The sequence below is a fragment of the Zingiber officinale genome, chromosome 6A (assembly GCF_018446385.1).
Source record: "Zingiber officinale cultivar Zhangliang chromosome 6A, Zo_v1.1, whole genome shotgun sequence".
Taxonomy (NCBI): domain Eukaryota; kingdom Viridiplantae; phylum Streptophyta; class Magnoliopsida; order Zingiberales; family Zingiberaceae; genus Zingiber; species Zingiber officinale.
The window spans coordinates 94,604,970-94,617,453 of NC_055997.1; the positions used below are offsets into that span (position 1 = coordinate 94,604,970).

The 12,484-nt window shown below is 35.9% G+C and overlaps 1 long non-coding RNA gene across 1 annotated transcript; it reads left to right on the forward strand.

Annotated features, from left to right (window-relative positions):
* Window positions 1-2,136: 2,136 nt before the first annotated feature.
* On the forward strand, window positions 2,137-7,774 carry LOC121996986. Its single transcript, XR_006116199.1, has 7 exons — window positions 2,137-2,709; window positions 4,770-4,823; window positions 5,288-5,366; window positions 5,835-5,970; window positions 7,134-7,250; window positions 7,316-7,381; window positions 7,463-7,774. It is a non-coding gene; the product is annotated as an uncharacterized LOC121996986 (long non-coding RNA).
* Window positions 7,775-12,484: the final 4,710 nt, after the last annotated feature.

Genomic DNA, 12,484 nt, shown 5'->3' on the forward strand with positions numbered 1-12,484 from the left:
AAATCTGCATCTTTTGGTGTAAACTTTGATGTTTACTGGGATTAAAATGGTGGCTTTGTTTCTCGGCAGTTGTTTCTTGCATACTAGTATGCAACAGAAGGACGACAAAGGTTCGGCGTGATCTTGGGGCTCTTCGTCGATTGCCTCAATATCTTTTCCACTCTTGGACATTCCCCTGCCATCGAAATCAGTTACCCTGGTCTGGACATGCAACTACTTTTGAAGTAAGCTTCTTCTTTCTTTTGATTGTGTATCTGTAAAGCTAAATCCACTGCTGCAGAGGTTAGATTGTGAAGGTATGTGTAAATTCATCCAAGCAGTTTGTGCTCTGTCTCTATGAATTCATTGTTTATTGAATTCTATTGGGTACTCTTGTGATCTCTACATTACTGTGCTAAAAAACCAGTTGTTCTTTCTTTAGGTGCACTGTAGTTGGATTCCTCCTTGTTCTTTGCAGGTTGAAGTGTAGTTGTCTGATAAGTTATATTCATTGAATCAACAAGTGAGAAAGAGGAGTTCAATGAAATCCTACATAGCATAATAAAGTTGTTGTGTACACTTATTGCTCCATTCGCCATTAAGATATGATAACATGGGTTCAAGAGACAAATCTTAGCTTCCTTTTTTTATGAAAAAATGTTAACTTCCTTAATTGTTATCATCCTGTTATTTGTTCCTATGACCTTTATTTTCTCTCAAGTGCTGCCTAGTCACCTACACATGTTATATCGTTTGCATGGTTTTTAATGTTATTCATGTCTTTGATAAGTGATAATAGCTATTTTATATGTGCTAATCAGTCCCAGAAAGAGTGTGAGTACCTTATTGAATTAGCAAAGCCTCACATGCAGAAGTCAACAGTTGTAGATAGTGTGACCGATTGGAGTAAAGATAACAGGTTTATATTTCATTTCCCCGTCTCTTTTATCACCTGGCTGCTAGTTAATCATCTTAAAGTGTAACAATGTCTTCCAGGGTGCGTACAAGTGCTGGCATGTTTCTTAGAAGAGGACAAGACAAAATCATCCGAACAATTGAGAAGAGAATAGCAGACTTTTCCTTCATACATATGAGTGTGTATTTAGTATGTTATATGGACTGAAGAATCATACCTATTGGTTTATAGTATTTCAAGATGTGTTAGATTCTGGTTTATACAAATTATTTTTCTATGTTGCTATCTGTAAACACTGACATATATCAGACCATTGCTCTTCTTAATTTCTCCATATTATGTGAATTATAACTAGACTTTAAAAATAACTAGTTATCTTGACTATTTATTGCAATTTGGTATCTTCATTCACCTTGACTCTGCTTTCATCTGTGTATTGACTGGTTACATAGTATATCTGAATTCACACTTTTTCCTGAACATACTCACAACTTTACTCTCTTAGCTTGATTTTATTTTATTTTTTAAATCTATTTCATCCAGCTTTACTCACAATTTGGTATATGAATTGTTCATGCTAAATGAGCTATTTGATCCAGCTTCATAGAAAGTATTTGTTGTGCAACTTTTTGTCAATCTTAAAAATGTGGATTTTTTCTAAAAGGGTGCTCATTTGAAGACATCAAAGTAATCATTATTAGTATATGAATTCGATATGGTGTTTGCTTTAATGTCTGCCGAGTAAATTCATTCGTGAAGAATTTAGGTTTCTAATGTATGGATGCTATTTGGTAGGAGAGGAAAATAATGCATTTGACATTTACATAACATTTTATTGATAATAAATGGGAAAAAATCAACATGATTTTCTTTTCACTATGTGGTTATCAAACATTGTTATTTCTAGTTGAGGGGATAATGATGTAACGACCCAAATTTCCTCATTTTGAGCTCCAAAAATAATTCAAAAATATTTAGAAATGCTATAGAAAAATTCTAGAGATTTTTAGAAATTTTTAGAGTATTTTTATGCAATTTTTGAAGTTCGTTTGGTATTTTTATCAAGGAGAATAAGTTTTAAAAAATAAACTAAAATAAAAAAAAAAAGGGTTGTAGAAGTTGGGTTTCGAACCCAGCACCCCGGACCCAAGCAAAACCGGCCCAACCAACCGAGCTGCGCTCGATTTGTTAATCATATATGGAGCGATATATATTTAAGTAGTAGTTAGGAACAGTAAAATAAATTGGAAATAAAAGTGCGCGGCTAAGGAATTGAAGCCGTGATCTCTGGCTTCGGTTAAAACCGGCTAACCAGCTATTCCGTGGCTGTTTTGTGAACAAATAGAGAACAAAATAAATTTAAGTAGTAGTTATAGATAATAGAAATAAAAGGGTGCAGGAAAAAAGGGCCGAGCCGAGGCTCGACCCGAAGACCTCCGACCGCAGCAAAGTTTTAAGCGGAACACAGCCAACCAACTCTGCTAGCGATCATTTGTTATTAAAGAAGGAGAAAAATTCCACTTAAGCTATAGTTGGAAACGAAAATAACCTTGAGTATAAGTTTTAAATCCTTTTCCCTAAACCTAAAATTTCTCCCGAAATTCCCTTTCTTCTCTCACGCTCACGACGCCGCGCGACGGCTCTCTCTCGGGTGGAAACGAAGACGACTTAGGGCACGTCTCCGGCGGCCGACGAGCATCGTTTTCCGACCGGTTTTCATCCGCGCGTGACCACCTCGACGAGAGGAGCTCGGAAACGCAAAGAAGCCGCCGGGATTCTCATCTATCCGAAACCCTAGATCTCCCTTTTCGGCTGTGAGTTCAAGGATACAAGGAGTGAGTTGCTACTCACCTGCAGTAGGAGTAGTTCCGCGATTTCGTTTTTCTTCTTTGCTTTGCTTTCGGATTCTTGTTTCCTTCTTTGATTCCGGAGCTCCGAGGTTTATTCCTTGATTCCTTTCTTTGTTCCCGAAGTTTTGCCTTCTGTTGAAGTTGCTGCCGAGAATCTCAAAGAAAGGAGATAGTTTTGTTTGCTTAGCATGTGGTTTGTTTTTCTTGAGTTGCTGCCGTGAGAAATTCTTGAATTGGATGAAAGGTTTCGATCTTGATGTTCTCATGGTTTCCTTGAAGTGGAATTTGTGTTCACAGAATCGGAACATAGGGTACAGAATTGAGTTGCTAGGAATATAACTTATATTTAGCATACCATTTTTGGATTCCATGTTCCATGTTACTGCCGTGAGCAGGATTGAGTTGCTAGTCTTCATCTATAGTAGCATGATTAAATAATCAGAAGCTTGAAGGGATTTAGGTTCTTTGTTACTATGTTGAGCAGAATTGATACATATATATGTATAGTATTTGAGTTTAGGCTTTCTTAGCCGTGATATGTGCTATGAAAGGGGCACGAATTGTATCTTTTGAGCTTACTGTTTAATTCAGGTTTATAGGGGGAAAGTGATAATGATGAAGCAATATGGTCCTACCCAATGTCTTTTATGAGTGCGAGAGGGCCCTTGCAAGCATGACACTGATAGTAGATGCCGGTGATGTGATACTAAATAAAGGATTGTTGTTATCAGATATGTGTTCAGAAGTTCTAAAGTAGATGGCTCAAAGTACGTGCTAGGAATTAGTGAAATTATCTCCATTAGTTAAGAGGGATAGAGAAATGAGTGGGGGTGTCGACTGTAGCTAGAGCTGTAGTTTTCGAGCCTACTCTTTAATAGAGATGAAGACAGTGTAACTGGCATTGGATGGCTAACTAGTGGTCCATCATTTAACATTGGATCTGACCGAACCATGTGAGAGATGATTATAGGATGAGATTGTTTTTATAAGTATGCAGATTTTATAAGTGTGCAGATTTTATTAAGCTTAGTATAGTGCAGATTTTATAAGTATAAAGTGCAGATTTTGTAAGCTTATAGAATGCAGATTGTTGTTAAGTGTGCAGATTTTAGTAAGCTTAATATGCAGAATTTTATTAGCATAGTGGGCAGATTTTTGGTTTAAGCCTTTCAAAGTTAGAATTTGCTTAAACATTTCAGTTCCTTTTAAAGAAGTATTCTTTTAGAAATATTAGAAAAGAATAAGAAAGATAAAGAAAGGAAAGAAAAAGGCCAAGGCCTTAAGTAGATCCCAAAGGCAAGACTTTAAGGATTTTGGCACACGAGGTGCTTATTAAAATGCCAAGGCATTTAAAGAAGAAGTAAATAAGATAATAAGTATTTTACTTTTAAAGGGCATGTACCGGACACAAGGTCCAAGGGATGGGCTCCAAGTTGCCCCTAGGCACAAGGCCTAGAAGTATCTTAGTAGTTTCGGGATTAGCTACCTCGATTCTTATTAAGAATGCGCGCAAAGTGGTACAATGCCGGGCCCAAGAGAAGTTGATTATTATTTTGAAGTATTAAAAGTATAAGCTTTTGAACAAGTAAAAATAAGTTTTACTTAAGAATAGAAGTACCAAAGAATAAGTTTTAAACAAGTGAAATAAAAGATTAAGCTTAGAGCAAATGAAGTAAGTTTCACTTTGTTTTAAAGATCAGCAAGTTTAGCTTTCTTTTATGCTAGCAGCTTTTACATGTTTAGTTTCTTACATGTTATTTATTTGCTAGTTGATGAGCATGTTTTACTTTATATGTTAGCATTCCAGTTAGTTTGCTTTCTTTATTAGTTTATGAGCATGAGTAGTTATACATGTTATCTTTTCTGTTAGTTGATTTCTTTGCTATTTATGAGCATGAGTAGCTTTACATATTAGCATTTAGTTTTAGCATGTTTTTATTTGTATACATGCATATCGAGTTTTTGTGAGTTAGATAGCGCTCACTAAGCTTTATGCTTATAGACTGCACTTTCTCCTACTGCAGATAAAGAAAAAGGAAAGCTAATATGAAGGAAGGCGACAAGGAGATGCAAGAGGGGTGTGTGATGTCTGCACTATGGAAGTCCTAGGGATCCTTGCGAATAAAATAAATTATGATTTGTTCTTTGAGTTAATTAAGTCTTTATGTGTTAAGGAAATTTGATAACTGTTTATAAGGACACTTGATACTGTGTTTGCTATTCAGTTGTGAGTATGGATTAATTTTCCTTTATTGTTGCTGAGTTAGAATTTTTATGCTGCGTGGTTGATTGTTATGTGTTCCAGCCGCTTGTGGCTGAGTATATATACTGCATGTATTGTTGAATATGGTCACCGGTACAAGGGAGACTCTGCCGAAATTTTCAGTAGGGTTTCCATGTGGTTTTTAATCACACCGGTTAAGTAGAGTTAGTAGTTAAGTAACGGTCATCCTTAGAGAGTAGTAGTAGTAAGAAGGGTGGTCATTACAAATGACCTTGTTTTGGATGTTTTTATCTTCTAATATATGTTTATATTTTGTAGGTTCTATTGACAAAGTTTCCTAGCGTGCCACCAACGTTCCAAGTAACATCAAATGTTGTCCAGGATTTGACAATTACAAGTAAATTCACGCAACAATCTATATTTCTTTATCTATTTTTTTTCATAATTAATTAAATGCATTAGTTGAACATAACAGTTAAAATAGACTTATATGGAACATGTTGATCTTATTTGAAGCAGAAATTCTTATGCGCATGTTGATCCTTGTTACTAGTTTTGTCAAGCACTAACATTGCAAAATAGTGTGACAACTGACAATCAAGACTACTTAGAATAGTATCATCCTCAAAGGTACACGCACTTGCTATATAAGGATATGGTCAGTAAAATTATAAAGTTGCAACCATTAACCATTATTAATTTCCTTATCCTGAGTCCAATTACTCTCAACTTCCTAAACTAAATCAAGTAAATGACAAGAAATTCTATTATTTTCTTAATATTGTCTATTTGTCATATGTTAGTAAATTGAGGACTCACAATATTCTTCATTAATATTGTTTCCTTGAACTATCTGCATGTGTAGGGTAAATCGGAAACTTGCTATCTCGCGTTTGGTAAGTTCAATTTGAACAGACGATGATTGAACGTGCAGGAATGTGACGTTGCCTGGATGCTGCTCGTACATCGACTATCTAGTTCAATCTTGATGCAGTGTGCAGGTATTTTAATTTTATTTCTCTGTTCCCTTCATTTGTACTGTTATTGTTCCAGATAAAATTGCTGACTTTGGCTGTGAGATTGGAGAATAAAATGTTGGCATTATTTGTTAAAAAATTAATGTTGCATTATATCCTGCTAGTAAAAATTTTGCTTCTTAAAACTACAAAAATAAAAATTGAAAGAGGTTATGAGTCTTTCCTCCGTCTGAGTATTCTGTATTAGGAGTTGAGTTTGGAAAAATCATTGGCTAGACTTGCACTAACAAGTATTTTAATTTTCTTTCTATTATTAACAGGTATCATTCTCCATATTAAGTTAAAATTTAGCTACTACCCCACTGTTTTCATACACTTGCACTAACATGATCTCATCTACCAATTCTCTTTAAATGCTCTCCGATGCCGATCTCTCCATTCACTCATTTCAGCACCAACAAAGAGCTACCTTCATATACATCAACAATCACCCTATTCTTTCGGTAAGATATATAGATAGACTTTTGTTTTTTAAATTTTCAGATTGGTGGTGGAGTTGGGTCGGTTAATATTTATTTATAAAGAAAACTATTTTACTTTTATGTTCAATTACATGGTTAATTCATTGTCAGTCGTCTTGTGCATCCGCTTGTGATTAATCAATTAAGAGAATCAACCATTTGAGTGGAATATTGTAAAGAGCGAGGGAATCAGATAAGAAATGTTTGGGTTTAGAGGTATAAAATAACTTAAACAGTGTAAAAAAAAAACCTCAAAGAGTCCTTGTGACGAGTTGAAATGATATCAGCTGGTTCTAACAGTTATACTGATCCATAAAATTGGTATAGTTAGCACAATTTGGTTTATGCCAATGTTAGTTCAGATCTTATTATAGGTTTGTAAAGGTTATATGAAAATGATTCACATGGTATAGGCCATCAATTGTCTGGTAAAATCAGTCTTGTTCAAAGTTTTGGACCATGGTCACTCTGGCTTAGCTTGTTATGCCCAAAGAGAGTAGCACAAACAACACCACTAAATTAGAAGTTAAAGCTTAACTGAATATACCAAACTTGATTTCCTCTTGTTAGAGTCAAGTTTATTATGTTCTAGTGTACAATTTTGTTCATACCACTGTGGCTTTAGTTTTGCTGATAGTTTCATGCTATGTGATGGCCTTATTTCAGTCACAATTGAATGAGGCTATTTTAAGAGAGTATTACGGAGAAGCTGCAAAGTTGAAGTTGGCCATAACTGGTGCTACAAAAAAGGATATTGTTGGAGCAGCATTGACTATTATGAATGTATGAAACTGGTCTTATGCACTTATTGTATTTAATTTATATTCTAAGCACTCTTGTTGCCACAGAGAGCTATAGAGGAAGAGTGATACAGCAATGCAGCTTTCATTCGTGATTATGTTGGGGCAGGACTGGTAAGTTTATTAGAATTAACTTGTTGCTAATTCTTACATCATCTTCATTAAGCTATGCTTGTCCCAATTTTTTGGTTTCAGCTACATGAAGCTATTCACTCCATTGAGCTTTATTCATTTTGCTATATGCAAGGCTATAACAGTGGCTGCCAATTCTTATATATTGATTGAAAAAGAATCAACAAGTGAGAAAAAAGAGTTCAATGAAGTCCTACAAGTTGAAGATTGTGATGGGACTTGTTCATTAGTTGGCTATTGTTCATTAGTTATAAATGGAACTTATTTGTTTATTTGTATTGAGATAAATTTTATTTAAACATGAGACATGTTTCTTCTTTTGTGATTGTAATTCTTGTATAAGTAACATTTTGAATGATATTGATGTGAGGAATATTCTTTCTTTTGTGATTATGATTCTTTATTATATATTTATATTGAAATATAATATATTGATATTAAAAGATAATAATTTAAAAGACAACAGTTTAAAACAGTTGTTGTTGTTTATCACCATCAAAGACAACGGTTAAAAACCGTTGTCGTGGCCCCAAAAATGATTATAACGGGCAATGTTATTAAAAAAATACTCTAAACAACAACGGTTTTAAACCGTTGTCTTTTCATTCAAAGACAATGGTTTTAAACCGTTGCAAAACTGTTGTCTTTTCAGTCAAAGACAACGGTTTAAAATCGTTGTCGTAGCCCCCCACTTTTAACAACACTGCCAATTACAATGGTTTTAAAGGCTTACGACAACGGTTTTTAACCGTTGTCTTTTAATATTTTTGTTGTAGTGGTAATAACTCAAAGTCTATTTTAAAGAATACCTCCATCTTTATTTTCCAAATCACGAACTCCCCCTCGAACTTAGGCAGATAGATACTTGGTCCGTCCATTTCTTATGCTTCGATCAACGGTTAGTCCTTTTGAAGTGACCTTACTCTGATACCACTTGTTAGTTCTTTGCGGCCGATAAAAGGGGGGTGAATTGCCTAAAAATAAAAAATGAACATTTCTTGACTTATAGCTTGATTAAAACTAACACTTGTATACAGAGTATTAACAAACTAATTAAGAAAGCAGAAGAGACACAAAGGAATTTACTTGGTTTGCAATCAGAAGATTACTAATCCAAGACGTTGAAAAAGCCCACTAAAGTCCCCTTTAGGAGGAGAAGCCTCTCACAGCGTTGACATCTCACACAGTAGTAGAATAGACAAAGAAATTAATTACAAGTGATGATTTCTAGCTACTGGGATCATGACTGCATTTATGAACCTAATCGGGGCGCCTGGAATGGTTCCAAGCATCTGGACGTGGATAGAATTTTATCCACATCATACCGGATCACAACAGGTGGCTTTACAATAAACTTTTTGGTCCGGGTGTTTGGACCAGGTCCGGGCACCCGGACCGGGCTGAACCAGCTTGACCAGAGCACAAGCTCGGGGCTCTCGGACTGGGTTGAACTAGCTTGACCAGGGCGCAACCCTGGGGTGCCCTGGGTTCGGGCGGTCCGGGCGCCGGGAGTCCGAGCGCTCAGAATATGTCTGGGCGCCTAGACCAAAGTCAACTTCCTGTTGACTTTTTGTCTAGGTCTTCCGCTCCAGCTTCGCTCGCTTGGGTAATTTTGACCATCCGGAATAGGGCTCACCCGAACCCATTTTCTGGCCTTCTCGAGCAACCTTATGCTCCGGCTTCTCGTCCATCGGAACCGCCGTGTGCTTCCTTCTCGTCCGCCAGCATACTCTTCTGCAGCACCTCATCCCTCTGATGCACCAAGCCCGTCGACTCTCTCCTATGTCATCCTTCTTGCTAGCTGCATCTTTTGCTCGACTTCCTGTGCTCATAAGCTCCTGCACACTTAGACACAAGGAGCAAACCACAACAGGACTTAACTTGACTTTGTTGATCACATCAAAACCGTTATGGGGTACTTACACTGAACCTTCTGTTTGGTTTTCATGATCTGTTGAGATTTCCCTTGACTTTTTTTAATCAAAGATTCAGCATAAAAACTGATACAATCAACTCACTAGTAGTGAGATTTTCCTTGCCTAGCCATGATTAGGACTTCCCTTATCTAACCATAGTTAAGACTAGTCACTTAGTAGACAACTCACCCTGACTAGCTATCCTGTCAACCTTGACCTGACTAGAATCCATTAAATATATTGTCAAGCAAACATTAAAACCCTGGAGTTTGATTGTACTAACAATTAGTTCTTTGATCTTTGCGTGTAGTTGAGCCACCTTTTCTCCTTCCATCCAAAGGTTGGTTAGTCAATTTTGGAGTAGATCCCATCTTGCCATTTTAGCCTTTGAGGTTCCTTCATGCAGCTCCAGGAACTTATCTCAGAGTTCTTTAGTTGAGTCGTAGGCGTCGATCCGATTGACTTCTTAGGACAGTAGAATGCTCAACAGATGAAACTCTACTTTGTCGTTAGCCACAAAGTTAGCTTGCTCCTTTTTGCTCTAGAGATGTTTTTCTTTTTCTTCTCTATACTGATCTCTAGGTGCTACAAAATCATATTTAATTGTAAGCAAAGTATCAAAATTTGTTTTAAAAAATACCTCTATTCGGCGCTTTCACAGCACGAACTCCCCTTCGAACTTCGATAGATGAATGATATGGCCATCGTCTTGTTGTTTTAGTAGCAGGTTAGTCCTTCTAAGGTGAACCTTGCTTTGATACCAAATTGTAGATCCGGATTGGTCGGTTAGAGGGGGTGAATAGCCTACAATCAAAATTAGAACTTCTCTTACTTCTAAACTTAGCAAGGATAAACACACATTAATTAAATAAAAAGTAATTGACATAAAAAACAAAGTAAGAAAGGACTCTGAATTTACTTGGTTTACAACCAGGGAGGTTGTTAATCCAAGACAATGACAACTCCATTAAAATATCCTTTTAAGAAGGCGGAGTAGCCTCTTATAAATATTGAAAGCTCATAATGAAGTATAGAAAATGAAATACAGTGTGTTGTTTTGAACTTTGAGCAATGACTCTATTTATAGCATATTGGTCGAATTTAGTCGTTTGCTGATGTAGCACTTTTCGAGAGCCTAGACCCAGTCCGGGTACTTAGAGTCGATCCACTCTGCAACAGCTTTCTCCAACGATTTTGGACTTCCTAGGTGCCTGGACCTGGTCCGGGCACCTAGAGTTTGTTGACATGGACTTAGTGTTGATCCTCTTCGACAATGGCTATGCTGATGTGGCCACCCTTCCTATGCGCTTGGAGTCTAGGTGCCTGGACTCTTAGAAATGGTCAACTCAGAAGTTGATTGTTTTCTCTTCCGGTCGCTTGGGTGATACTTCGGCCATCTAGAGTTGAGCTCACCCGAACTCAACTCTGGCCTTCTGCTCGAGTAAACTTTCTCTCGGCTTCTCATCCCTCAGATGTGTCATGCATGTCCTTCTCATCCACCTGTGTATTCTTCCGCAGTTCCTCATCCCTCAGATACACCAAGTTCGTTGACTCCCTTCCTGTGTCATCTTTTTCGCTTGCTACGTCTTCCACTCAACTTCTTGTGTTCCTAAGTCCCTACACACTTAGACATAATACATCAAATCTGTAGATCCTTACTTAACTAGGTTGATCACATCAAAACTAATCCGAAGTATTTACACTAATTTACCTTCTTTGCTATATATAGATTCTTTCTATTTGGGTAGGAAGAGGATAAGTGTCTAGATTTATTATATGCAAAACATGTTATAATATTAGCATATATAAATCTTCTTTGGTTTGAATTTTCTAAGATGTTTTTTTTGGTTAAGATAAGACTTTCTAGCTTTGCTATTCCTGAAATACTAGGTTTATTTGGTTTATATTTTGATATATGAGTTATATGTTTCCTCATATATCTATGTTGATTTTAAGACTTATATTGTTGGGGTATATAAATTTAGCTACATAAATCATATTCATATTATTGATTTTTTAATTGTTTCTGTATTTGAATTTAAGTTTTTTTTTTTTAAGTTTGGCTATAATATATTGTACCCTTACTTTTATGTTATCATAGAGTGCCGATATATGAAGGTCAGTCTATGACTTATTATTTTTTTTATAAATCTCCAAGTAACTTATTGAATAGTCTTTGTTCTAAAGTAGGGTTGCAGTAATTAACTAATTTTACCGTTAAGGTTAAAAATTCATTACAAAATGACTTGATATAATTCCAACTAAATAGTTGGAGCTACTCTAATTCTCTCATGACGTGTTTTTGTTGCATATCTAACTTGGTGTTTGTATTTCTTGCTATTAAAAATTAATGAATAACGTAACCAAAGTTTAAAATATTATTACCTTTAATTCTAGTAACTTTTTAAATTTATTTCCAGTTTTCCAGGTATCTCTGCAGTAAGTTGTTTGCTTCATGTTTGCTTCTTCCTAGCAACAATTACTATATATATATATATATATATATATATATATATATATATATATATATAAAACGTGAGCACCTATCACGAGAGGAGCTTATGATAACTTTTTTTTTTTTTTTTTTAAGTTCCCAGTTATGTCAATAAGTTGTTACCTTTAGGTTACGTTTGGTAGGATGTAATCTGCCTTGTAATGTAATCAGGATTATATTACAAGGTTGATTATTTTGTTTGTTTTAACTTTAAACTTGTAATGTAATGTAATCTTGATTACAAAAGGTAGTGAAGTTTTGAAATCTGGATTACAAAGTAAATACTATGTAATCCGATTATATTACGAGGTCACTGTTTAACCAAAATTTGAATGCCGAATATACCCCTATTCAGCCATCGACCGTCGGCCACAGCCCGCCCATCGGCCATCGCTCGCCGCCGCCGATCGCCGGCCTCCCTCATATGTTTGGCTTATGGGTATTATAATGGAAAATAGTTATTGGAGGCCAAGGTTACAAACTTATTTTTTATCGTTATTACATGCACCACTTTTATCTAGAGATGGATAATAACTACAAAAAAAAGGAATGTTATCAGTTCCCGCTTTTAGTATCCAATCATGTGGATAGTTAAATTCTTCTGTAGCTTTAGCACCAAACTGTTTGAACATTAAATTTGTGTATGGAAAATCTTCCCATAATCCTTCTAGATTA